Consider the following 25,696-nt stretch of genomic DNA (forward strand, 5'->3'; position numbering starts at 1 on the left):
TTTTAGTGCCAACGAACGAGCAGGGCTTTCCCGCTAATTTGAACATTCTATATCGAGTTCAAACCGCATTCCTGCAACAACACAGGCAGAGCCTGTCTTAACGTCCTTTACAGCTGACCACATATTACGACAGGTAGGTTAGCAACAACTCAAAAATGTTCAGGTTTGGTGGAATGCAATTACTTACACATGCTGACAAAGAAGAACATGTTCCTATCCCACGTTACTTATACTTGCAAAGAAATATAAGACCCAGCCTGCAAAAAAAAGCGGTTCCTTGCACTGTACATATGTAAGATGTGCAGGTAATACGTGCCTTGTCTCGTCGCAACTGCACCATTTAAATGAGTAGTTTCGTGATAAGTTAGCCAATTGGTTTTTGATGTCTTCTGCGGCGTCGATGACTCGTCGAAGGCGCGAACAAGGAAAGTTAGCAAGTTGTACAGTTTTCGCATAATTGTGCAGTTCACAACTATACAACCTACTACCTCACCTCGGCCTAACGCCTCTCATCTTCCCCTGCTGGTCCTTTCCTATAAGACACCAGAGTTACACAGCTCGCGGGCATCCGCGCAAAACAAGCACAAGTCAAGCAGCATTCAATCTTTAGCAATGTGTTTTCTTAAAAGCTAGCTGGAAATTTCCACAAGGAAGATCCATGCCCCCAGCAGTAATTAAAATAACAACATAAGTACAAATAATAATGTTCACAGGCTTTAACGGCCATTGTCTGAAGTAGCTTGGCTTCTGGGTTGTAGCCGTGTCCTTGGCAAATAATTCACCGACGTTTCGGTCGACATTGCAGTAGCAATCATCAGGAAACAGTTACATACTGTATGTAACTGCTCTCTGATGATGGCGACTGCAATGTCGACGGAAACGTCGGTGAATTATTTGCCAAGGACACGGCTACAACCCAGAAGCCAAGCTACTTCATAGGTACAAATAAACTATGCTAAACATCCTCCAAGCATAGTGATACACAGCTGCAGTATCACAACTAGCTTTCAGTCATGAGACGTTTTAGGTCTAAAGTTAGTACTGTGACGCATAATGCGATTTACCTTTATGGAAAGACAAATTAATGTAGGAAATTGGCAAAGCAATAAAATTAGCAATGAACTATTATTTTCCAAGTAACTAATTACCAATGTATTAAGTAAAATTAGAATTATTTAAGGAAGCATATATTTGTATTCGAGTTTCACGTACTAATATGAAACATATTTGCATAATCTATAGCACTACCTACTTGACAGGCAGTTTATATGTCTGAGCGGACTTAAATAATGCATTTTTAAAGTAAATATTAAAAGGCCTATTCTCCAAAATTTCTTAATCTTTTGATAATCTTTGATAATTAAGGGTCTGTGATGTTTCACAACATAATTATTATTTAATTTCTTCTGTTACGTTGTGGATTCTATTAGAAGGAAATTACGACACTGGTTAAATTTATTTTAATTTATGATAATACAAAAGGAAATTTTTCACAAAAATTACGATAGCGTAAGTGTCGTTCACTTGAGCTTACGATCCAAACTGCACTGCATATTTGTAACATTAGCTTCGAATTGGTGTCTTACCAAGCTTCCATTTTATTGTTGGTAAACAAAATGTGTTATTTGCTATGATTCACATAAATATAAAGCGTAAAAAAATATTCAACTTACTGTGATTACTGTAAATCAAAGTTAACACTGTATTAATTAACATCAAAAAAATTGTTGTATGAGGTGATAACTGTATTATGTCAACCTTTCTAATGTTAAATTGTGTTCGGTAGATTTCGAAAAAAAAATCTATTAGAGTCCTTACCATTGTGCGACTTCCGGAAAATGAATAATAAGGTTTACGTTTGATGGTCCGTAGACACCAAAACAAAAACCATCATCACCACAATTTTCTTTTTCTTTCTCTACCTCTCTCTCTCTCTCTCTCTCTCTCTCTCTCTCTCTCTATATATATATATATATATATGTGTGTGTGTGTGTGTGTGTGTGTGTGTGTGTATGACTTGTCTGTGATTTAGTCTAAGCCTGTGTCTGTGTACGTATGCATATATTATGTGTGTGTCTCTGTATGTGTGTGTCTTTTAGTGTGCGTTTCTATGTGTGCGTAAGTGTATTTGTGTGTAAGTGTATCTGTGTGTGTGGTGTCTCTCTCTGTGTGTATCTATGTGTGTGTCTCTGTATGTGTCTCAACCCTCTGTGTGTGTCTCTGTATGTCTCAACCCTCTGTGTGTGTGTCAGTCAGTGTATCTGTTTCTGTGTGTGTGTCTCTGTGTGTGTGTCTCTGTGTGTGTGTCTCTGTGTGTGTGTCTCTGCTTGTGTGTCTCTGCTTGTGTGTCTGTCTCTGCGTGTGAGTCTGTCTCTGCGTGTGAGTCTGTCTCTGTGTGTGAGTCTGTCTCTGTGTGTGAGTCTGTCTCTGTGTGTGAGTGTCTGTATCTGTGTATGTGCCTCTCTGTGACTGGGTATATGTGTATCTCTCTGTATGTGTATGTATGTCTCTCTGTGTGTTCATGTGTGTGTTTGTGTGTGTTATTCTGCCATATAGTTTTCTGTTTGTGTGCAAGGAAGTTTTATGAAAATGTAGATAGTAGTTATTTATATTTTTTAAATATTAAGTATACCTTGTACGTCTTTTCCATACGCATTAATCAAATTTAAATTGTTTAATTAATTTATTTGAGGTACAGTATTTTGTGTGGGTTTATAGTGTGGGGGTAGGGGAGGAACGTAAGTAACGTTTGCATACATTAAGTGATGCTCCCATTATAGGTTACGTTGGGGTGCATGTTACCAGCCCCTCCTCCTCCTCCCACACCGATTACGATTACATATTATCAGTGGTATTGTGCCCAGTTTGTGCTAGTCTGGTTAATGAGCTATTAATTAATGTAGGGGGCTGGAGGGAAGGGGAATTATCTTGCATGATACTGTTTCTCAAATGTTTTAAAGCTTAGTAATCGACTGAGTAGTGTATATTTTGTTTGAATTCAACGTGATAAAATATATTATAAATACTGTTTTGTAACAAGCAATCATAAACCAATGTAATGTCTCTCAATACATCAAAATTTCGATATGAAAAAAACTCAATGATTAAATGATGAATTAGCATTAACTGAAAGCATACTGAGAACACCAGCTTAGCAATTGCTACATTTACACGATTAATATTATATATATAGTATGCATGCATTACACATTTAATTATATGCAACCTCGTTATTCCTGGAGAGACTTCGGTTTGTGTTCTGAGTGAGCTTGCAGTTATTCATGATTAATCAATCCTTCATGAAGTTTTTTCAATCGAACTTGCGATATATTGAGTGACAGTTTAGTTTGTGAGTTCCTGTTACCAAATAACAATCATAATATTTTTATCATGTGGAATTAAAATAACATTATCTATTATTCGGTCGATTATTGTGCTTTAAAATAGCTGAGAAACTATCATGCAAGACGATTCCCGAAGCCCTCCTACACTTGCGATCGTGAGGGAGCATCCCGCATACCACATAAAACAGCGACTGCTTTTACAAAGCAAGAATTATGAGTGTTTGGTCATTGTTTTATTCTACAAGGTAACGATGCTAGGTAGTTTAAGGCATCTTTTTTTTTAAAGCACGAACGCACATTGAGTCAACGCAGGATTTCACCCCATCGGGAATCGAACATTTGTGGCCTGGCTACACGACTACATTTATAGCTAGGCTACACGGCTACATTTATAGCCAGACTATACAGCTACACTTGTAGCCAGGCTAAACGGCAACATTCGATTATGTTTTAGTAAATCTGAAAAATACAAATAATATAAAGGAGATCACAAAAAAAGTAAAGAAACTCCTTGAAACCTAGCGAAGCCTTTCTTTTTGTTCGTTCGTGAGAGAACATCGTGGCATCTTAAAAAAAAAAAAAGATCGCTTGTAACTCAGTAAATGTGAGAAGTGAAACTTCTTTAGCAATTCAGACCTCAAATCGTAAGAATATCGTAAGCGATAAAACGGAAAAGCGATAAAAAAAAGAGAGAAAGAAGACAATTTTTCTAAATAAACATCAACTAACCCAATTATTACTCATTTCAAAATAATTGGTTAAGATATCAATAATTATTTATCAATCAATAATGATTAATTAACAATTAATATTACTCACTATTGAAATAATCACACCATAAAATGTTATATAAGGATTTTCAGGACCCCAACTATAACACAAAACAATTCTATAAATTTTATTCACAACCACATTTATAATATTACTTAGTAATACTCAGCAAAACCATTTATACGATTTAGCAACAAGATAACACAGCGCGGGAATTTTGGCTTTCATTTAGTTTTCAAGTTTTTAAGAATTGTAACTCTTTAATTGTTATTAATTTGTTTCAAATATAAATAAATAAACATGAACAAAATTACTACTCACTTCAAAATAAGAGGTCAGTATATCAATAATGATTGATAATTCAATATTGATTAATTAACAATAAATATTAGTAACTGTTTAAATATTCAAACCATAAAGATATTTTTTTTTAGTAAATATCAAAGCTAGAATAGATTATAATAAGTTTTTAATTTCATATTATGTATAGAATATATGTGATCGAGCAATTTTTAAACTCATTTTGTAGTTCTGCAAACATCACCTTATCATTGAATTATAGTGCAACAGATTTTGCCAGACATCGTTTAGTCGAAAAAAAATCTTGAATAATCATCGCAACATCTGTACAACCTAGGTGACTAATAATAACGAGGAAGAGTCTACAACACAAATGAAGTGGAATGAAGACAAAATATTTGACAACTATAATGATAGAGAAATTTGTGAAAATGCTGATGCTGACAACACTATACATTATCTCGCTAATGATTTGAAATTGAAAGCTAACGAAGAAAGTAGCATCTACATAGGAAATAAAAATATATTTATACCAAATTATATTCAAAATGAAGAATAATATATATTGAAGCACCTGAAGCGGTTAAGATCGAAGATTGTGATGAAGTGCTGAGACCAAAACGATGTAAACAACGCCTTAAAATAAATTATTCTGGTCAATCTTATGATCATGATGATTACTAGTTATATGACGATTTTAATGACTTTGAGGATGATGTTCGAACAGAAGACTTCAGAGATCTAAAAAAATATTAATAATAAATATGTAAGGAAGATAACAGCAGAAGAGTTTGATTACACGTCATGCTAAGTTACTAACATATTGGTCACCAGGCTAAGACTTCTACTAGCTTCGAAAGATGCTAAAAATGTGTCCATTACCAAAGAAACATGGACTATACTTTATGTACTAATAAGTGCTGCTACATACAATAATTACTCATATTAGCTGCATGATATTAAAATAATGATTGTTTTATTTCTTGTAATTTTATTTCAAACTTAACACTGATTTCTCGTAATACAACTTCTATTTTAAGGATGTAAAAATCTTCGGCAATAACAAACAAACTGGAGAATAATAATAAAACGATTCGAGCCATTGGGACCAGTTCCGAGCAAAATGCAATTGAAATCACCTCGCGCAGTTTAGGCCAGATACATTTGAATCCTGCCGATCGCATCCTTTCGTATTCTTATGTAACCTGTCAAACTTATCCTACCGAGTTAAATGTGTTTTCGAATGTACTAACGTTTCGTTAAATTTGCGTAGTCAGTTCTGTAGTCAGGACTGGAGATTTAATGGTTTAGTACCCCTTAGCCTTGCAGTAAGCTTTAAACGTTTTAACGGATGATTGGCCTTATAGTAAGAATAAAACATGCTTAGTTATTTGGTCAATATACTAGTAATAGGCTATATTCCTACTATACGTCTGGCAGTTTGGATAATCTAGTCTCTTCTGCTTGAAGAAGGTCACATTTGTTTGAAAGATATACTAGTATCGAAATACAAGGCCTCGTGGTTCGAATACGTTTAGTCTATACGTCTGACATTAGAAATGACTTGGTTGAAATGTATGCAAATTTTCGAAAAATTATAGCTCTTGGTTCGGAGATATCTTTCTATATGCTTGGAAATTGGTTTGTAATTCGACATATTACATACTTAGTACCGACAAAGAATGCCTTGTGGTTCGGAGAATCTTGACCTCTATGATTGTGGTTGGCACACTAGTAATAATAATCACACTAGTAATCCATTGTTGGGATAGTGATATTTTATAACATATTTATTTCGTTGGACAGATGTCTTGTATAGAGTAATTTTTCGTAGTGAAGATGATTAATAAATTCCTGAAAGGTTAAAGGAAAAAATAGGTTAAATAATGATTTTAAGCTTAAATTACTTCTTCCTTTGACCAAATATCGAAACAAGGACGGAAATATTTAATTTATACATTTATTAATAAGTTAAATTTTTCAATGATTATTAGAATTTTTTCTAAATTTTAAGTTAATCATTACAGATTTTCAAGATGGCGGGCAAAATAGCAGACAAGATAGCAGTTGCTTTGAGAGTCGTTCAATAAATACAATCGCACTCTATCGAGTCAAAAAAAAACATATGGTGGCAGCAACTATAGGAGACTAAAACAAAATAAGGTATGCAATATGGCCGCCATGAAGTTACAAGAGTTGGTGTAGTATCGAGATTGGGAGTAGTGGTGGGAGGCCAATCTGCTGGTTTCCTCTGTGGGGGAAGGATCCATCGCCATTTTGCCCTCACCAGGTTCGAACCGAAGAGTACAAGCTCCATGACGAAAGTACGTTTTATTATTACATTTAATGTAAGATATATTAATAATTCTTATAAATTTAAAGAGTTTCCAGATTTTTTTTAATAATAATTACACATTTTAATATGGCGGAAGTAACATTATAATCCAAGATGGCAGAAATTTCATTAAAAAAATGACTAACGTGAAGTTATTATTCAAAATGGCGCAATTCAAAATGACGGAAGGTTGTCGAAAACAAAAGGCAAAATCCCAGATGGTAAAATTCATAATTGCAGATGTCAAATAATCTAACAAAATGGCAGAAGGTACTAGAAACCAAACTACTGAAGACAAGATGGAGGCCAAATCCAAGGTCATTCAAAGGGCCGCTGGGTCCATGTCAAGGGACAAGGTGTAAGGTATAAGGTACAAGGCCGTGACATCAAATTACAAAATGGCGGTCAGCTCCTTCGGCTCCTTGCCTGCTACACTGGGATCTTAAATACTAGTATATACTACTTATCTCATTAACCTGACAAGCACAAACTCTGATATTTTAGGTATAAACTAGCACAACCTGAGCACAAAACACTAACAATATTTCATCTTGATCTGCGAAGGTGGAGGATAGAATGACACCAGCACCCACACTTAAATTAATTAATAGCTCACTAATTAGACTAGCACCACTAACTTAAATCTTTGGCACAAACTAGCACAAACTGAGCATAATCTACAGACAAATTTCATTATGATCAGTGGTGGTGGGGAAGATAGGGAAATAACATCCACCAACCACAACCCATACTTTCATTAATTAATCCTTTATTAATCAGACTAGCACAACAATTATATTTGCAGCACAAACTAGCACGAACTGAGTAAAGACCACTGACAAAATTGCATCGTGATCGGCGGATTTTTTTTTTTTTTTTTTTTGGGGGGGGGGGGGGGGTCTGATGGCATGCGACTGTTAGGTTTCCCTTAACTGTGACTTGGATAAGTATTTATAAAAAAAATTAATGTCAGTCAGTGGCTTTTGTGCCCAGTCATTAGACATATATCAAGGCTTCTGTGTTGCGGCCTACCCTTGAATTGCTACAACAAAGGTTTATTAAACTTCTGTAAGTAATCGCCAATAAAGCCTAAATATGCGTGACCAAATTAACTTAAAGTGTAAACTCCAGGGGACCCATACTAATCTAAAACGAAAGTATTTTGCATTTAAATGCATTATTTAATTACAAATAATGTAATAGTCATATAGAAACTCTAAGAAACACCATTTTCATCTCCAAAAGGTTTCTGACAAAGCAGGGGCGTATCGAATGTCGGAATGAAATTATGTTCGTATCAAATACCAACCACACCGCACATAATTTCGTGGATTTAATTATCTTTTTAAATCAATTTCGCGGTGTACTAGTTTTCTCGCTCACATTATAAACATCATGAACAGAAAATAAACATTTTCGTAGTGTCGCCACAGTTGTAAGCTTGAACTTTTGATCACAGCATCCTACCGAGTTTATAACTACCATTATCTCGCTCTAGCAACCATAATAATTATAATTCTTTATGCTGTTTCATACTTTATACAACATTTTTTTTTCAAAACCATGGAACGCATTTCATTTAATAACTTATAAAATATATTAGTTGTTATACGTCACGCTGTGTCGTCATGCCTACTTTCGAGTCTCACCGACGCGACGCGACAACTCGAAGTTACCTGAGCGACCGTAGCGTCTTAACGATACCTATTTGGAGTAAACTTTTCTCGCTCTCGATATTTTCTGTCGCTAAAAGCACTATCGAGTCCACGCGATGTCACAATCGGCGTACGTAACGATGAACTTATAATGAGCTCCTTGGCTTCGATCTGGTCTCGGCACAAGTCATCGTAACTGAGTAAAAAAGAGCATATTCTAATGCTGGTTTATAGTTTTGTTTCATAACTTTTATTATCGTACGAAAGCAATTTTAAAGTTATAATCACCAGGCACTGTACGTTTCATTAACCGTAGTTTTAAAATCACGGCGTATTTATTTCTATGCTCTCCATTTTCGTATGTTTAGATTCAGGTAGACTATGGCTTCAAGGTGTTTTAATGTTATCATACAAAAGAAAGAAAAAATTGTGAAAATTAAAGCAATTTTATGTGCGTTTAAAACACTCCAGGATTAAATTTGACTGAATTTTGTTAATGCACTTAAAAACCTTATAACACTCGACACGTGTTTAAGAACACTTAGAGCACACGTCACAGGCGGGGCGAGATGCGAAGTGGTGAGGCGCAGGACTCGCACTGCGGAGTCCGGGCTCGAGTCCCGATCCAGGTAACTTATTTCCGTTTCCGGAAGTGACGCCATGGAAATGCTGGGATTAAAAACTAAACAATTAATTCAAAACAGAGCAATTTTAAATATAACAATTATGCAACTGGTGTCCTCTTAAAACAGCTTATATTTCTTTGTAAGTCAAGAGTCACGGTTGCAAGAAATATAGTGTCAAACTTGCCAGTTTTCACCCTTCAAACTAATTATCACTACTATGGTAGTTATAAACTTCAATGATGTATTTTTGATACATTAGTGGACATAACTTATCTGGAAAGTTTATTACAATCGTAGCTAACTCATCAGTACCTACAAAATGATAAGTTCAAACCTTGAGAACAATTAGGATTGTCGAACGAAATATTTGGTCTTCTTACTTTAAGCTTTATCATCTGCAATATCTTTCTTAGATGAAAGAGATTTAATATTAAATAACATGTTTGGCTTTTGTTAGTATTTTCTTTTTTGTTGATGCGTCTGTTTCCGCTGTTGAGCACCTGATTTATGTCGGTATTCCATAATATCCCGAAAAATTATAGCACATTGCATATCATGTGACCTGAATTATTTAACAAATAAAATAAAATACAGAGCTGTGTAGTGATGAGCTTAATAAATTTGCTGTTACGTATTTAAATTCGAACAAAATTGGACTCAATGTACATTTAATGTCACGTAATAAATTATTTAAGCCACGCCAATCGTTATCAGAATCTTCTTATTTCGGGGTGTGCCCATGTCCATTAATTGGCGCCATGGCACCAGACAACCCTGCTACAGCCTCGATGCATGCGACCTTTTAAAATATAAACCCCGACGTGGAGCGTATATGGCTTTCCCTGAAGCGCATGCGTACTCCAGCCGTACTTGGCCACTAACATGCATGCCGGAGGCCACGGAACTGTAGGGGGATATGGCGGCACGACAGAAAAAAAAATTGCTGTATCGAATAGCTAAGGGTCAGAGACATCAAGGCGAACTCGGGCATTGTGAAAGTCTCGAAACAGATCTGCCCCCTTTTCTCTCGGCAGCCGTGTCTGTGAGAAGTTAGGTTCATATAAAATAATAAACACGAATGTTTCTTGCACCAGCCTTTAGCGAATATTTACAAATTTTAACATTAGTGAAAACACCTGTTTCACTTATCATCGCTGTACAAAACAGACACATAAAAAACGCAGAAATGTAATATGTGCATATGTGAGGGTAAAGATTTTAAAAATTCTATTCGCAATTAGGCACCTAGTTGTTGCCGCGATATGGCGGGCTTCATACGGCCAGCGCCACCTGGGTTCATCATTGTTCTTCTTCTATGGAAAGCCGTCAAGAAGCGCTAATGAACACATTCATTACGACGATAGCAACAATTTTCATCATCTCAACAGTGAACGCTTAAAGCAGAAAGCTTGGGACGAAAAAGTGTCCGTTCGTCATCCCGAAACATTTATTACTTCACAAAAAAACTAAACAAAAAAAATATTATGCTCCATGGGAACTATCGACTATGTTCAGACAACTGAAAATAACATGTATTATATAGTAAAATATTGTGTAAGGTCCGTATAAAGTGTTTATATGCTACCTGAAATGTAAAATATTAAACAGAATTTCCTATTAAAACAAAATTTTAGTTATTTCTTGTAATCCTTCAGTTCTTCTGATCTTATTGTGGTGAAGTATTAGCATATTATGACAGCTGCATAGCGTTTGATCACCTATCCTTGTACTTCGATCGTAAAAGAGCACGCGCGGTCTCAAGTATAGCCTCGCTATTTTAGTCAAATACACGGAGCATTTGATGTGTGAAATTAATAACTGTGCACAGTATTGCATCTGTGGGTCTCCAATACAGATTTCAGATTTATTTGTGACGTTTCAGAACGTGCAATGTATCAGGAAGGTTACTTTCATTTCTGAAATTAACCCAAAACATTGTGTGCTGTATGGGTTGTAATAGACTGTATGATAGTTTACCCAGCTACAAATAGGTAGAGTGGTTAACAACTATGTTGGCAACTAGTACATAGTTAAAGGCAGTTATGAAATATCAATGCAATTCACTTAAAAATTCACAAAAAGTTCTACAAGAGAAAGAAAATTATAAAAATATTTTCATGTATCACGCTTGTGATTTAATATGGGGCTTTGAATTTCTTCATGTTGTGTTCTGAGCGTTTCGGGAAGAAGATAGAGGTGTTACAGGTCAGAACATGCCAGTGACTAATACAATGATATGACATGATTGCTTTAACTTGGGGGAAAGAGATGTCGTAGGGAAAAGAAACAAGTATATGCAGGTGTGATGAAGAGAGGTAAAAAGAGGGTTGTGGGTCAGAGTGCAAGTGTATGGCAGAAGGTTTGATGGGGTGTGCGAGCTCATGTATGTTCTTTGATGAGGGTGGTGGATGTCAGATCCAAGATAGCGAACGTTAAATCAGGATAAAAGATGGCGGCCGTAACAAAAATTGCAGCAATCTAGTATTAAGATGCCGACCATAACGAAAAGTGAAATGAAGATGTTATACACATCCAAGATGGCATGCGTAACGAAAAGTGCAACATTAGTGAGTGTGCGCTCGATTTAAAGATGGCAGATACTATATGGAATATGGGGCCAAGGTCATCCAAGATGGCTACCGTGGCGTCACAATCCAAGGTGGACACCGACACCTGCACCTCGACCCAGACCCAGTAGCAGGAGGAAATATATAATACTAGCATATACACTGAAAAAACACGAAACTTTTCAAAGAACACGCATAGCGCTCTAAATATGATACTGTTAAATTTCCCTGTAAAAATGTTCAATGTGCTCCAAACAAATTCAAGATGGAGAAGTTTGAACATTATTTTCAATAAACATTCACTGATTCGCAGAAGTGTCCACAGTTTAGAGTTTTGAGAGTGGACATTTCTACAGTTTTACCACCAATGAAATAGCAGGTTTACCGCTGGACGACGAAAATTCGGTCCATCAGTCCGCAAAGCAGTGCTCGTAGAGGCGACAAGTCATTATACATGCCAGCAAGCGTCACTTTTACCTCAACGCGATGACTTACACCGTTACGTTTTCAGTTAGATGGATCCCTTGGTGCGAAACACCGCGAGTAAAGTGTGAAAATATATTTTAAATGTATTGGTACATTTTTATGGCGTCGTTTTCGCCTGCCTTCGACTCGTGCACTGAAACATAACTGTTTTGAGGTCAAAACTAAACACTTTGTGAATGTACACACAGCCGAACATTGTGTGGCAACAACAAGGCAACTCAGTTGTATTGACTGAAGCTGGTTGCTAGTGCCGTATGGCCGACTCTAAATGTCTGCGCCCGGATCTGTCTGCTTCCCGCGGTGCTGCGATCGCGCGTAATTCCAGCCAGTGGAGTGGCGCTGTCCGCACCTGGAACTCTGCAGGCTTTCGTTTCTGGACAACTACTTGTATAATTTTCTACCGACACATTTCGAACACCTCTCTTAACTCGTAGCTAAGGCGACCCTATCAGCGAGCCTAACAGATCCCAAAACATCGCAATCAAGCACATCGTGTTAGCAGCTGCAAAAAAAAAAAAAAACTTTCAATGTATTAGTAACAATATTTTCGCCTATATTTTCCTCAAAAACAGGATCAAGACAACATGCAGACAAAGCTGGAAACAACGTAGCTACCGGTAAAAATGACGCACTACTTCAAATTCCGTCATAATACAAACTGTCGTTATTACCTAAAATAATTTGACTCTTCATCCAAAAACAAGGAACTGCCAAATTGTCAAGCAATACTCGGATGCGCACAAGCTGAACAGAAAAAAAAATATGGTGGTGGTAACATCATTTAAGATGGCGGCCTCAAGCAGACGAAAACAAGATGACGGAATGACGAATCGAAATATATAAATCGTGGAATATTTCGAGACGCGCAGGATTGCCGTTTGCATGATAAGCGATCCATTACTTGGCTTTGGAAGAGGTGCGGTGATGCAGCTTTAACACCGAGGTTATAATTGTCGCAACTTTAGTCAGGCGGCGGCAGTGTGCTCATAGGGCTCTAGTCTCCCGCCACCTTGGAGCTTGGTTTTTTTTGCTGATTACAGATATTTGCGAAGAAATACCTATTACGAAAATAAGCTGAAGTAACAAAAAAAAAATGTTATTCTCTAGTGAGTGAACACGACCTAGCCTATTTATTCAGAGGACGCTAAGGGCGGTACCGCCTTGCGCATCCAGCGCTTTGTCGCCTCTATGAGCGAGGCAGTGAAAAGGCGCTATCTAAGTCTTTTAGCAGGAACTCGTGCAATTACGACAATTAATCGATAACTATAATTTAATTGTCAAAAAAGTGTAACACGATCCAATTCAAACGCTTTGGGCAGTTTCAGAGACATTACTTTAACAATGTTCTGAGATACAGCAGTGTGAAAATGCCCTTTTTCGGCCATGTTAAAGGGGCTTCGAACAAACACCTACAAACCACTTGACGCCTTGAAAAAGGCAAACCATGTGGTTTTGAAGGTTTTTTCCCCCTTCATCCGAAAATGGATCGCCAATAAAAACAGTAGCCTAGTTCATAAAATAACGTGCATTTCAAATACTTTAGAGCCCAACTTTTGCGCCAGTCGGTGCGCTTCAGGTTTGGCACTATCGGCCAAGTTGCTTTATTACATTTTCATAACGTACTCATGTTTGACGGCATTCCCTACGGATATATGCTATTTATATAAGGTAAGGCATGCATTAATTACATACAGTTTATTTTTGACTAACAGCCTTTCGTTTACTCAAAAAATCCATTTTCTGTGTTTCTAGGGCTGAAAAGTACCCAAAATATTATTTGTATGTCTCGGTATTTAAATATATATATATATATATATATATAAAAGCAAAAATCTGAAATCGGCCAAAAAATTTTGATAAGTGAGATCAAGCCATATGCCCTGGCGGATTGTACGATGGCTAAAGTGACTGACATTGTAATATTGTAGACACCCAGTGCTTCCTCACGTACGGTTCTCATATGTCGGCATGCGAACAAGACAAGTTACCCACCTCTCAGTCGCAGAGAACCTTCCAGCAGCTCCCAACGAACTTTTCTGGCGTCCTTTACATCGTTGATGTGCGTTTAACGCCATCAGTTAACGACACGTATTACTCACTTTTACTGTCCCACTTACACCCAAGTTTGTTGGGCCATTTTGTATTCAATCCTGTACAATTATCCATTCGCATACGTAGACACATTTGATTGACATACACTTATTTGTTTAGGTAAACATATATATAAACAGAAACGGAAATATATTTATATATATATTAACATATGCCTATGTGTTTTCAAGTGAACATAAACAGGCCCCATGTCAGCACGTCCATTTATTTCTTCACACAGTTTTTAAGGGGAATTTCACCGATACGCATTTTTTTATTTTCACTGATTTTCTTTAAGAACGTACTATTATAATATAGATTTTTATTTATTTTATTTAGCTTTACGCCAAATAAACATCGAAAATATATACAAAGATACTTAACACAATCAATAAAACAGAGGAAGGCCTATTACCTGTGTAAAGGTATCATGTATACATTTTCCTTGAAAAGTCCCGGGGGGAAATGTTACGACAGATATGAGTGTAGCACGACATAGATCCAAATCAACGTCCTACAGAATAAGAGTCTAAGTATTTAACCACTACACCACCTCGCACGGAAGAGACTGATAAAATTTTAGCTTGCATTCACAGAAACAATATTTTTCTTAGCATATTGTGTTGCCTCTTAGTTGTAAGCTATGAGTTTTGCTGTTACATTTTGCCTACAATCGTATGCGATTCAAGAGACAAGACACATGGGTAAACAATTGAATAATTATTGCATCAAAATGTGGCGAGGGTGGAGCAGCAAAGAGTTGGCTACGACTGAGGAAGGTTCTGGAACGCGACGGTGCAACCCGCTGGTACCGACGGTGCAACCCGCTGGTACCGACTGTGCAACCCGCAGGTGGCGCAGGTGGCAGGCAGAGCGGCTGCAGGAGCCAGCGAGGGCGCGCTTGGCAACCCAGACCCTTAGAATCGAGCTTGTGGTCGAAGCCACACAAGTTCGGATCTACGGGTTCAGGCGGCCGAGAAACTGCAGCAGCTGCTCCGCGTCTCTTCTGAGCGGCCGCTCGCTCGTCGGGCCGGCCGTGCCTTTCCCCGTGCGCACACACACTGCGCACACACACTGCGCACACACACTGCGCACTTGCCATGGCCATCCTGCACACTTGCCACAGCCACACTGCGCACTTGCCATGGCCATCCTGCACACTTGCCACAGCCACACTGCGCACTTGCCATGGCCATCCTGCACACTTGCCACAGCCACACTGCGCACTTGCCATGGCCATCCTGCACACTTGCCACAGCCACACTGCGCACTTGCCATGGCCATCCTGCACACTTGCCACAGCCACACTGCGCACTTGCCATGGCCATCCTGCACACTTGCCACAGCCACACTGCGCACTTGCCATGGCCATCCTGCACACTTGCCACAGCCACACTGCGCACTTGCCATGGCCATCCTGCACACTTGCCACAGCCACACTGCGCACTTGCCATGGCCATCCTGCACACTTGCCACAGCCACACTGCGCACTTGCCATGGCCATCCTGCACACTTGCCACAGCCACACTGCGCACTTGCCATGGCCATCCTGCACACTTGCCACAGCCACACTGCGCACTTGCCATGGCCATCCTGCACACTTGCCACAGCCACACTGCGCACTTGCCATGGCCATCCTGCACACTTGCCACAGCCACACTGCGCACTTGCCATGGCCATCCTGCGTTCTTGCCACAGCCACACTGCGTCACCATGGCGAGTAAAAAGGTACCGGAGAACTCGTAACATCTAATTTTATCAATTGTAAAACATAACAAATTGACATATTTTACTATTTTTTTAATTTCAGATAATGTCATATTAAACAATGCTCAATACAAGATATAGTTTTGTATTGGGAAATATATTTTTTTTAAATATTTAAAATGCACAAAATTAAAAAAATTAAAAAGAGAGCGAGACTTTCAATACTCGCTAGAGATGTGTAAACATGTAACCTTGATATCGAGCAAATTCACGTGTTCTCGTGTTGTTCGGGTTGCAAATACACTTATAAGACAAAACTCAAACAAGAAATTCAACGTATAATTCCTCAAAATAGTGCCGAGCATGATAAATATACAACATGTATTAATTTTATGGAATAATGATAAATACGTTTCCTTTTATTAAAACCTACATATAATTCTGTTTAATAAGTTGGTAATAACCTAACCTAACAGAACCCAAACCAAGCTAGGTAAGGTTAGGCTAATTTTTATTTCTTTCCTACAATTTTTCTCAAAGTCAGCGCCTTTTTTTTGCGCATCGCGTAGTTTTGGAACATTATGATGCAGTTCGTCCGCTGGTGTAGCTTAAAAGAACAAAAAGTAAAGTTAGTGCCTTGATGCGCTGGAGATAGTTTCGGAACAGCTACGATACTTTTGTATGAACCGAACCCAGCCCAGGTTAGGTTAGGCTAATTTTTATTTTTTTCCTACAATTTTTCTCAAAGTCGGTTAATATTGTTCGATTCTGGTAGTTTCGGAACAGTTTTGATGCAGTTATGATGATTTTATGAAATATAATTTACCTTAAACAATTATTTTGTCCACCTTTGAACTCACTCTCATTTTCCGTAGTTTACTTTTGATCATACATGATGACCAACTATAAAATCTTAAAAATTTAACATAAAATATTTGAAACCAAGTTGGCGTCTTTTGGTTAATTTCTTAAAAACGGTATTTGTATTGTTTCGAATTTAAGGCGCTTGGCAACATTGATCGTTGCTTCTTTTCTGAAGTTCGTTGTCAAACATAACCTAAAATTACGGTATGTTTACGTTCATCAAAACAAAAAATAAATTATTCTAAAAGTATTTAATAGACTAACATTGAATACTTTATTTAATCAGAGTTTTATTATTAACAGTGTTTAGGAACGAATGTTGAAATTACGTTTCACAGATAAGTCTTGTGTGTTTTTGTGATATAGTTGTGCTTTGAATGTCCAATACATGTGCAAGTTACAGTTTGTTACGTGATGTGGGCATATGTTTTTATAGTATTAAAATTAGTTTTCCGGAGGTTTTTACTATTTAAAAAATGTTTTTTTCCTGAAGTACTACCACGAGGAGAAAAATTATTTTCCAGACGTTCCGTGGGAATGGTGTTATATATATATATATATATATATATATATATATATATATATGTATGTGTATATATATATATGTATATATATATGTATATATATATATGTGTGTGTATATATTTATTTATATATACATACATACATACATACACACATATACGTATGAAGTACGCGGGTCCTCCATCTTTCCGAGGTTTCTGAGACTTCCGCGCAGGCGCACCACTGTTACGCATTTCCGTTCTATTCACGAAATTACTCCTACCAAATGCCGTATACTGAGAGCTAAGATGTTTACAGATCAATAAACACACAAAAACCTTTTTCTAAAATTGTGTAAACCATTATTCATTAACCTGTTCTTAACTTTATGAAATCTTAGGATTAAGGTACCTTAAACATTATAATATATATTAAAAAAATCGCTATCATAAGGATCCAAACAAAACTGTATTGAGAAAATTAGATAAATTTATGTGCATTTTTATAAATATTGTGAACCTCTAGCTCTACCTAAAAATTTTGATACTGCAATATACCATGTATAAGATCTAAAAATTTAAATTTCTCAAAATGTCAGTGCATTTTGTTCGTTAAAGTTATTTAAGTTCTTTGACGTTTCAGTCAATAAATCCTTTAAGTAGTGATTGATTTCCTTAGAAACGTTTTTGTTTTCGTTAGTTAAATAAAGGATAAATTAGGCTTACGAACAACATGACAAAATCCTTCAGGTAGGTAATGTTATAATTTTGTGATTTGTATAATATCAAGTGCATGTGTATGGACATGCTTTATGACTACTATAAAAATATTTACAATTTGTATGTGAAAAATATACATTATATTGCGTTATAGGATGGTTTACGAAATAAAAATATCTGTTAGGAAAAAACAAATAAAATATTTTAATGCCCTTTTTTGAAGTTTTAAATGTATGGCGGAATCAAAGGTAACTCAGGTCTACTCATTTAATATTCACCTAAAGAAGAAATAAGGTAAATATTTTTTTCTCAAAATATAAAATGCAGCATTTTATTTCGGCAGACGTAAGGTTCTGAATTAAATTAAATTTAACACGTTTTTATTATGCTTAACTATATGTGATGCTTGCAAATATATATTAACAATTCTGTAGCTTAGGTCATTAGTTCTTGTGCAGAGTGTTCCATAATTCATAGTCAAGGAGAAAAGTTAATACGCGAAAAAATCACGGTTCTAAATTTTAAAAAAAATTCATAAAAGTGTCGTTATCAAGTTATAGGCATTTTTTTCAAATGTTTTTAAATCCCCATCTTGCACCAAATTATTAGATACTGTGACTAAAATTGTTTTCTGCGCAATCGTAAATAACCCTACTATTAATACCAATTCAAAATAAAATCAAACATATTGAACATTTAAAGAAACATTATTTATATGGCAAAAAAATTTAATCGGGTAAATATAACTTATCATACTAACAAATATTTGCTAACTTAGCAAGTTATTTAAAAATATAATTAATTAAAGAATATAACCTTCTAAATTATCGAAGTATTTTTTCTCTGCGTAAATAGTTAAATAACCGGTTTCTGTATAAGTCGAGAAAAAGTATTTCCCCCTCCAAAAGTATTACATGCTTGATATTATTTTGAAATTGTTATCAATAATAGTGTTATAAACAATTGCGTGGCAAAAATTATTGGTGATAGTACTATCTAATAATTTAGTGCAGGGTGGGGATTATAAAACTTTCGAAAAATGCCTGCAACTCGAAAATTACGACTATTTTTTTTATTTTGGTGATTCAGAACCCTGATTCATTGGCCTATCAACTTTTCTCGGTTTAACACTGAGTTATGGGACATACTTTATAAACCAAAATCTGGTAATAAAACACGCAGATGCATTTCCTTGCTTTCCCTTTTGTTAAATCAGAGGCTTCTATTTTATTTTTAAAATTATGTTGAGGGGAAACTAGTTTTTAGTGTCACCATATTATCTGCGTATAGACGTAACGAAAGGGACAGTCGAGTAGTGATCACGAAGTACTTGATCTAGACAGTAAGTCATTTTAAAATGCTCTTAAAATAGCATTTCAAAGGGGCAACTTTTTAAATCAGTTGTTTTCAATCAGCATGGTAGCTATCTATTGAAATCTAGTGGCAGACTACGAGAGAAGCTAAAAATTAAAACTCTCGGAAAGGTAAAATCTAAACGAAAGTTGCTAAAATTTTTGTTTCGTCTAAGCGCACAATAGTTCCGAAGCATAATTATTAGGGTGGGAAAAAAATAACTTTTTTTTTTATGTTTAATGCGTTAATTTCTATAAACTTTTAATACGACGCGCTACCGAAATATTATCACATTTCAAAAATAATTTACTTCATTTCATTCTTGTTATACGACACAACTTTCCCGCACTATAGCAGCTGGAAAATAAATTGTTAGTATTTTTCGACCCATCCTGCTCATTATTTTGGCAAAGTTTCAAGATGCGACATCCCAACAACAAATGCTCCCCCTCTTTGCCATGCTTTTGTTAAGAGTCTAAACGAAAAGTGAAGAAGACCTTTGTGTCACAAGAAAAGTTTTTTAGCACTTCGTATATCGTGGTTTTACACTGGTTTTAACTTTGTGGAATTTCTGCACGAGTACTGGTGTAGGCTATTTATTCATTCCTCTCTGTGAGCTCTTCTTCAAAAACTTGTGATCTATTGATGTGCTCAAAGTTGCTTAAATAACTAAATTTAATTAGTGGTGGTATATATATACCACCACACTTTACATTTATACATATATAAACAAATACAAGATAAAACATGAATTGATGTTCAGTTGGATTTTGCTAAGGCTTTTGATGCAGTTTCACCCAAAATACTGCTAGATAAATGAGAAAAAGTTAGGTATAAGGGGTCTATAAAACACATGGTGTAAACCTTTTTTTAGGGCAGGGTTCAGAGAATGTAAATAAATAATAAAATATGAGACTATCTGAACATAAATGTAGGAGTTCCACAGGGCAGTATACTATTGGCTCAATATTGTTACTTATTTATATGAAAGATTTATGTAAAAAAACCTAATTGGACAGATAGTTTCCTAAGCATATGATACCGCAACATTAATTCCTTATGAGAATTATCATTTTGTATTTGGAATGGCTTAAACAAGACAGTGATGTCTTCATGCTAGCAGGCGGTGCAAGTGTCTCAAAACGTATACCTAGCTAACTCACAAATGTTTGCGAGATTTGTTACGTGGGTAATTAAATTGTTTATTCTTTTAATTTAGAGAGCTCATTGAATTATAACATTAATATTGCATTTATGTTAAACAAATTTTAATCATGGGGCATTACAAAAAGATTGGAATATAATTTCTTATGAAAATGAAACGGATATGACAAGTGACAAACACCAAACATTTTTAAAACGTTTTATCGATAAGCGGTTGAAAGAAATGTATAGAACTATAATATGTAAAATGGTTCAAATACTTTATAATTGTTACCATGTTTTGGTATAGGTAGATATTAAAAAATAAAAACTTTTTGTCACGTTATTTTTAATATTTTTATGTATAAAATAATCTTGGTGAAATTGAAGATTGTTTAATTAAAGTAATAATCGTATTTATCCACCAGTAACCTCAACACTTAATGTTGTTTAAAAATAAATAAAATCTAAACGTGACTTAAGTCATTAGATCAGAGTCGTTATAGTTTGAAAGTCTACATACCTAGACGGCCACTCGAACCTAAGACGGTTTTGAAATCGCCTGTATCGGTCGCTCGTCGGATCTGCGGTGACATGGCACTTCAGCAACAGAGGTCTCTCCAGCGGTCCTGACCCTCGCAAGTCCTTCTGCAACATTTCTATGTCGAGTCCTCGTCGCTCCTTAGGACATGTCGGGCCCATCGAGTAGTCTTGTATGTGCTTCTGTGCAGAGATCTCTTCACTCTTCATTAGTTCTCATCCTACAAAACCGTTTCCCTATAATGGGCTGATAATTGTTAGCATTTTATCTGAATGTTTTGACAAAGTACTAACTTTAAATTCCTTTGCACAGGATATTTTAATCTAACAGGAAAAAGAAAAGTAAAGCCCCCCCTCCCCTTATTTAACGAAATGTTGCTAATCGGCAGAATTAAAACGTATGCAGTGTTTAAAACAGATAAGGTCAGCCGATTCTATAAACAAACCTTCGATCCGGGGCCGAAGGCTGGTTAACAGTTTAATCATTTTCACGTGACTTGTCTCAAAATTTGACAGTTCTGATAAGAAGTACCAATGATCTGCGTATCATTCTGCCACGGTTTTTCTGCCCAAAGTGGTGTGAACAACTTTATTTGCATTTCAGTGTCCTCAAACAAGTGACGATTGCGATATTAGTACCACCTGTACTACTACTTTTGAGAACACATGAAATCGGGTCGAGTTACAAAACACAAGACTGATTTCCTGGTCGCAGGCCAGAAGCAAGCGGTCGCAGTGTCAGCACTGAGTCTTTGCGGGGCCCTAATGCTCCCCCCTTACTTACGGACCAACGTTGTTGTAGGGGTATGGGGGTGGCAGGTTTGCAATAGCCCCTTGAGAAAAATAAACTCTTTTAAACAACGTTTTCATAACAGCTGGAAGTTAAATTTCGACGATGGTTTCGTGGATTCATCTTGGAAATTTTTAAATTTTTGATAAAATTCGAATAACTGACGTTCATATTATATGATGAATGGGGGTCTACAACTGAATGACAAACATCCAAATCGGTAGAAAAAGCGGCGACGCGTCCTGCCCAGCAGTTGCGATACGGAGCGGGGCGGCTAGCAGAACAAGCGCAGTGGAGACAGCGCTAATTCAGTGGCAAGTGAGCACCGAAACTGCCACGCAAATACAACATTTATGCTGAGAGAGGTGCTTGGAATATTGCACTGAGCTGCATCGAAATGTGTGTGTGTCTGTGTGTGTGGACGCTCAGCTAGCTAAGAAGGGCATAGAGAAGAAGATTTTTAAAAAATTTAAAATTCTATATGCTTGCTTTAACGTCAGATACAGTTGCCTACTATCGCAAACACCAAAAGAATCATAAGAAACATATGCAAGCATTACTAATAGTACTGCACTAAACTATTTAAAAATAAAGTTATCAATTTTTTCTACCTAAAAGCCGCATTGAATTAAAACGTTACCAAGCCATTGGAAAACAAAAAAATTTCAAACAATGGAATAAAAATTAAATTCATAGCTAAAAAAAGTGGAAAGGATGTAACAATTGTCAAACAACAAACATTTTGAAAACGTTTTATTGATAAGCGTTTGAAAGAAATTTATGGCACTTTAAGATTTAAAATTGCTAAAATGTTTTCTTATATGTAGACAATCAATAATAATTCTTTTGGGTATTATTTTTACTTTTATTATGTCCAAAACAATTCTGGAGGAAGTGGATATTGTTTAATTTAATGAATTTATCATGATGCTTATCCACCAGTCACAAATATATTTGATTTTATTTTAGAAATAATCTAAACGTGACTATATTTCTTAAATCAAAGTCATTAATTAGACTAATTTTAGTAAAATAGTGTGACTTAATAGTTTCGATTTTTAAGGCCTTCATAAATATTTTCTCTAAATAGCAACAGAAACAAAAAATTGAAGAGATACACACTTTTAAATTTAATTTATTTAATTTATTTAGGGCTTAAGGAAGTACTAGTGTTTGAAACAATTATCTTCATTTTTATTTAGAAAAATTGAAGACCATATTAAATATATAAATATCAGTCGATAAGTGTTTTGATAACGTATTTGAACAAATATGTTTAAATACAATGAATACCGGATAAATATTTCAGCTCGATCATTCTTTTAAAATATTGAATTTTTTAATCAACTCTCAAAATGAATTAAATTTACGGTGCTATTCATATTCTTAAACATATTGCTGATAACGTAATTAGGCCAAAGTAAAGTGATAGTAGATGCTAACCGATTTTCACCATAAATCACTAATAAGAACTACAATTTAAAAAAATTTAAGTCCTCTATAAAAAATAAGTTTTTTTTTAAAGGAGTAAGGTCGAAATTTTTGTTTGTGATACATTTTTAGAAATATTTAACAATATTTAATTCGGGGCTAAAGAATTGTAAAATTGTTTCAGAAAATTATTTTTTATATAAAAAATCTATGTTATTAAAACATACATTTGATTTCAAAAAATAAATATAAGGATATGTAAACACAATATAAAATTATCAAATCAAAATGAGTATTTATTTAAAAAATTTTGAAAATATTTTAGATAACTTAAATATAAAGTTTTTTTATGAATTATTTGATGCCATGCTAATTTTGGATATTAATATAGAACTTTATTTAGAGCCTAAGTAAATTGCGATTGTTTGAAAAAAATTACTTAATATAGAAACGTGAAATCCAGAAAATAAGAAATATTCAAATATTGAAAGAGGCCAACCGGGAGTAATGTTAAAATGGAGGGACACACATACGTGAAAACAAACAGGCAGGCAGGAAGGTGATTTCCTGAGCTGTTTTTTCTGAAATATATATTTGCTGACTGTCGCCATACCGTCTGATCTATTGCAGCCATGCTGTATATTATTTTATATCATGTCCTTTTCGGAGATTTATAAACTTCCTTTGTTTTAAATTGAAATGGTTTCGTTGCCATTGTTCAAACCAATTTAGTGTATCGCAGGTATGCTAATACAGAATTGATTTCCTAAATGTAATATATATATACACACTCTTATCCACCAGACACCTTCACGTAACTACTTAATTATATTTAAGAAATAATCTAAGAGTGTTTTAATTTCTGAAGACAATCAAACTCATTGCACTTATTTGAATAAAATATTGTGGCTTAATAGTGTCAACTTTAAAGACCTTCATAAATATTAGACTTTTCTGTATAGATCAAAGGAAACAAAAACGTTTCCCTACATCTATTGAAGCGATAAACACATTTAAGTTATGGTTATTTATTTACTGTCACTAGCTTCAGGAGCCTCACCACGAATCTGACTTCCGGATATTACAGTTTGGCGAAACAATCTCATATTGTTAACAGTGGACATTAACTTATTTTATAAACAGCATAGGTCGCTTGTGCTTCATAAAAATCAGGATTTTTATGAAGCACAAAACCTATCAATACATTCGTAATTGTTCTATTTAAATTTTTACACATTATTTATGTAAGACCTTGTCTTGTTCCTACTTGAAATTTATCTTTGCTTGTGGAGGAAAAAAAGAATAATACAAGGTTGCCTTCTTAAATTAATAAATACTATTGAATTTTGTTGTTTCTGAAGTAAAGACATGTTCCCTAATAACTATTTCATCTATATTTATTTAAAATAAAATTTAAAAAACACAACATATATAACCTTATTGCTATTTGTGATGCAAAAATCAAGAAATTTCACACAAAATAATGTTAATGCTGTACTTAAATTTCATACAAACTCAATTTTTTTTTACAATTTTACAGAGTTCCTTCAGTATAGTTTTTGTCCCACTTGCGTTGGCCACTTTTACAAATCTTAGTAAAAAAAATTGAAATATCTTTCTTTAAAACACCCCAATTACATATTACTAATGACACTCTGTGTATGTCATTTCGTTTATAATCACATTCATTTCTTATTCCTTGCTTCCTGTTTTTTTTACTATCAAGAAAAAGCATTACTTTATTATTAGAATCAATTTTAAGTCTGTAAAGTTTCTTAAAACAACAAACAACATCATACCAATTTCAAAAACATTAACCAAACACTCCAGGCTTAAAAATAACATAACCTCTCGAAACACCAAAACATTCAATCATTGCTCATGGGTTGCTATCCACGACAGTTGTTATCGTAGATGAAGGTAATTTTGTACTAATCGTTTAGTGCAGAAACAACCAAACTCTTTGGCTTATGTTGTATCCGCAGCAAAGGATGATTTTCTTTACCATCTAAAGCTCCAAGTAATGGGCTGCCGTATACCTTTGTTCCAACTTATGCGCCTACATCTACGGAAGTTGAATTCATGCTTAACTCAAAACAGTGAAAATAGTTACTTATTTAGTTTCTGAAATAAACTATTCTAATTAGGTATGTACTAATCCAACTATCAAGTTTGTCAAAACAAAAAATATTTGTTTACTAATAATACAGTAATATTCATCCAAAAAAACGCTTAGGAGCTAATTTATAAAAAAGTTGAGCCTTCTATATATACCTACTTGGCAATGTGTTAACAAAATCAAATAATATTTGGGCAAAAATTTATTTTTTACATACTTGGTTTAGGTAAAGGAACACAGATTTGTTTGGAACAGTATGAAATTCGTTGTCTGAAGGGAAAAAAAACACGCTCGACACAAACAAATATCATTCCACTAGATGTATTTGATATTGGCAGCTATAGTTCTTCT

General features: G+C 35.3%; 1 protein-coding gene across 25 annotated transcripts in view; it reads right to left on the reverse strand.

Moving 5' to 3' along the window:
- The window catches only part of LOC134529441 (uncharacterized), a 631,226-nt gene that overhangs the window by 150,629 nt on the left and 454,901 nt on the right, over positions 1–25,696 (reverse strand). For 10 of the 25 annotated variants that reach the window (XR_010074585.1, XR_010074601.1, XR_010074583.1 and 7 more), the window contains one exon: positions 20,989–21,226. The exons of 14 other annotated variants lie outside the window; for them this stretch is intronic. The gene's annotated coding sequence lies outside the window, so the exon portion shown is untranslated. Of the gene's footprint in view, positions 1–20,988; positions 21,243–25,696 lie in introns of all 25 variants that reach the window. One more of the 25 variants, XR_010074595.1, reaches the window with a different exon arrangement.

Source organism: Bacillus rossius, chromosome 2 (assembly GCF_032445375.1).
Source record: "Bacillus rossius redtenbacheri isolate Brsri chromosome 2, Brsri_v3, whole genome shotgun sequence".
Taxonomy (NCBI): domain Eukaryota; kingdom Metazoa; phylum Arthropoda; class Insecta; order Phasmatodea; family Bacillidae; genus Bacillus; species Bacillus rossius.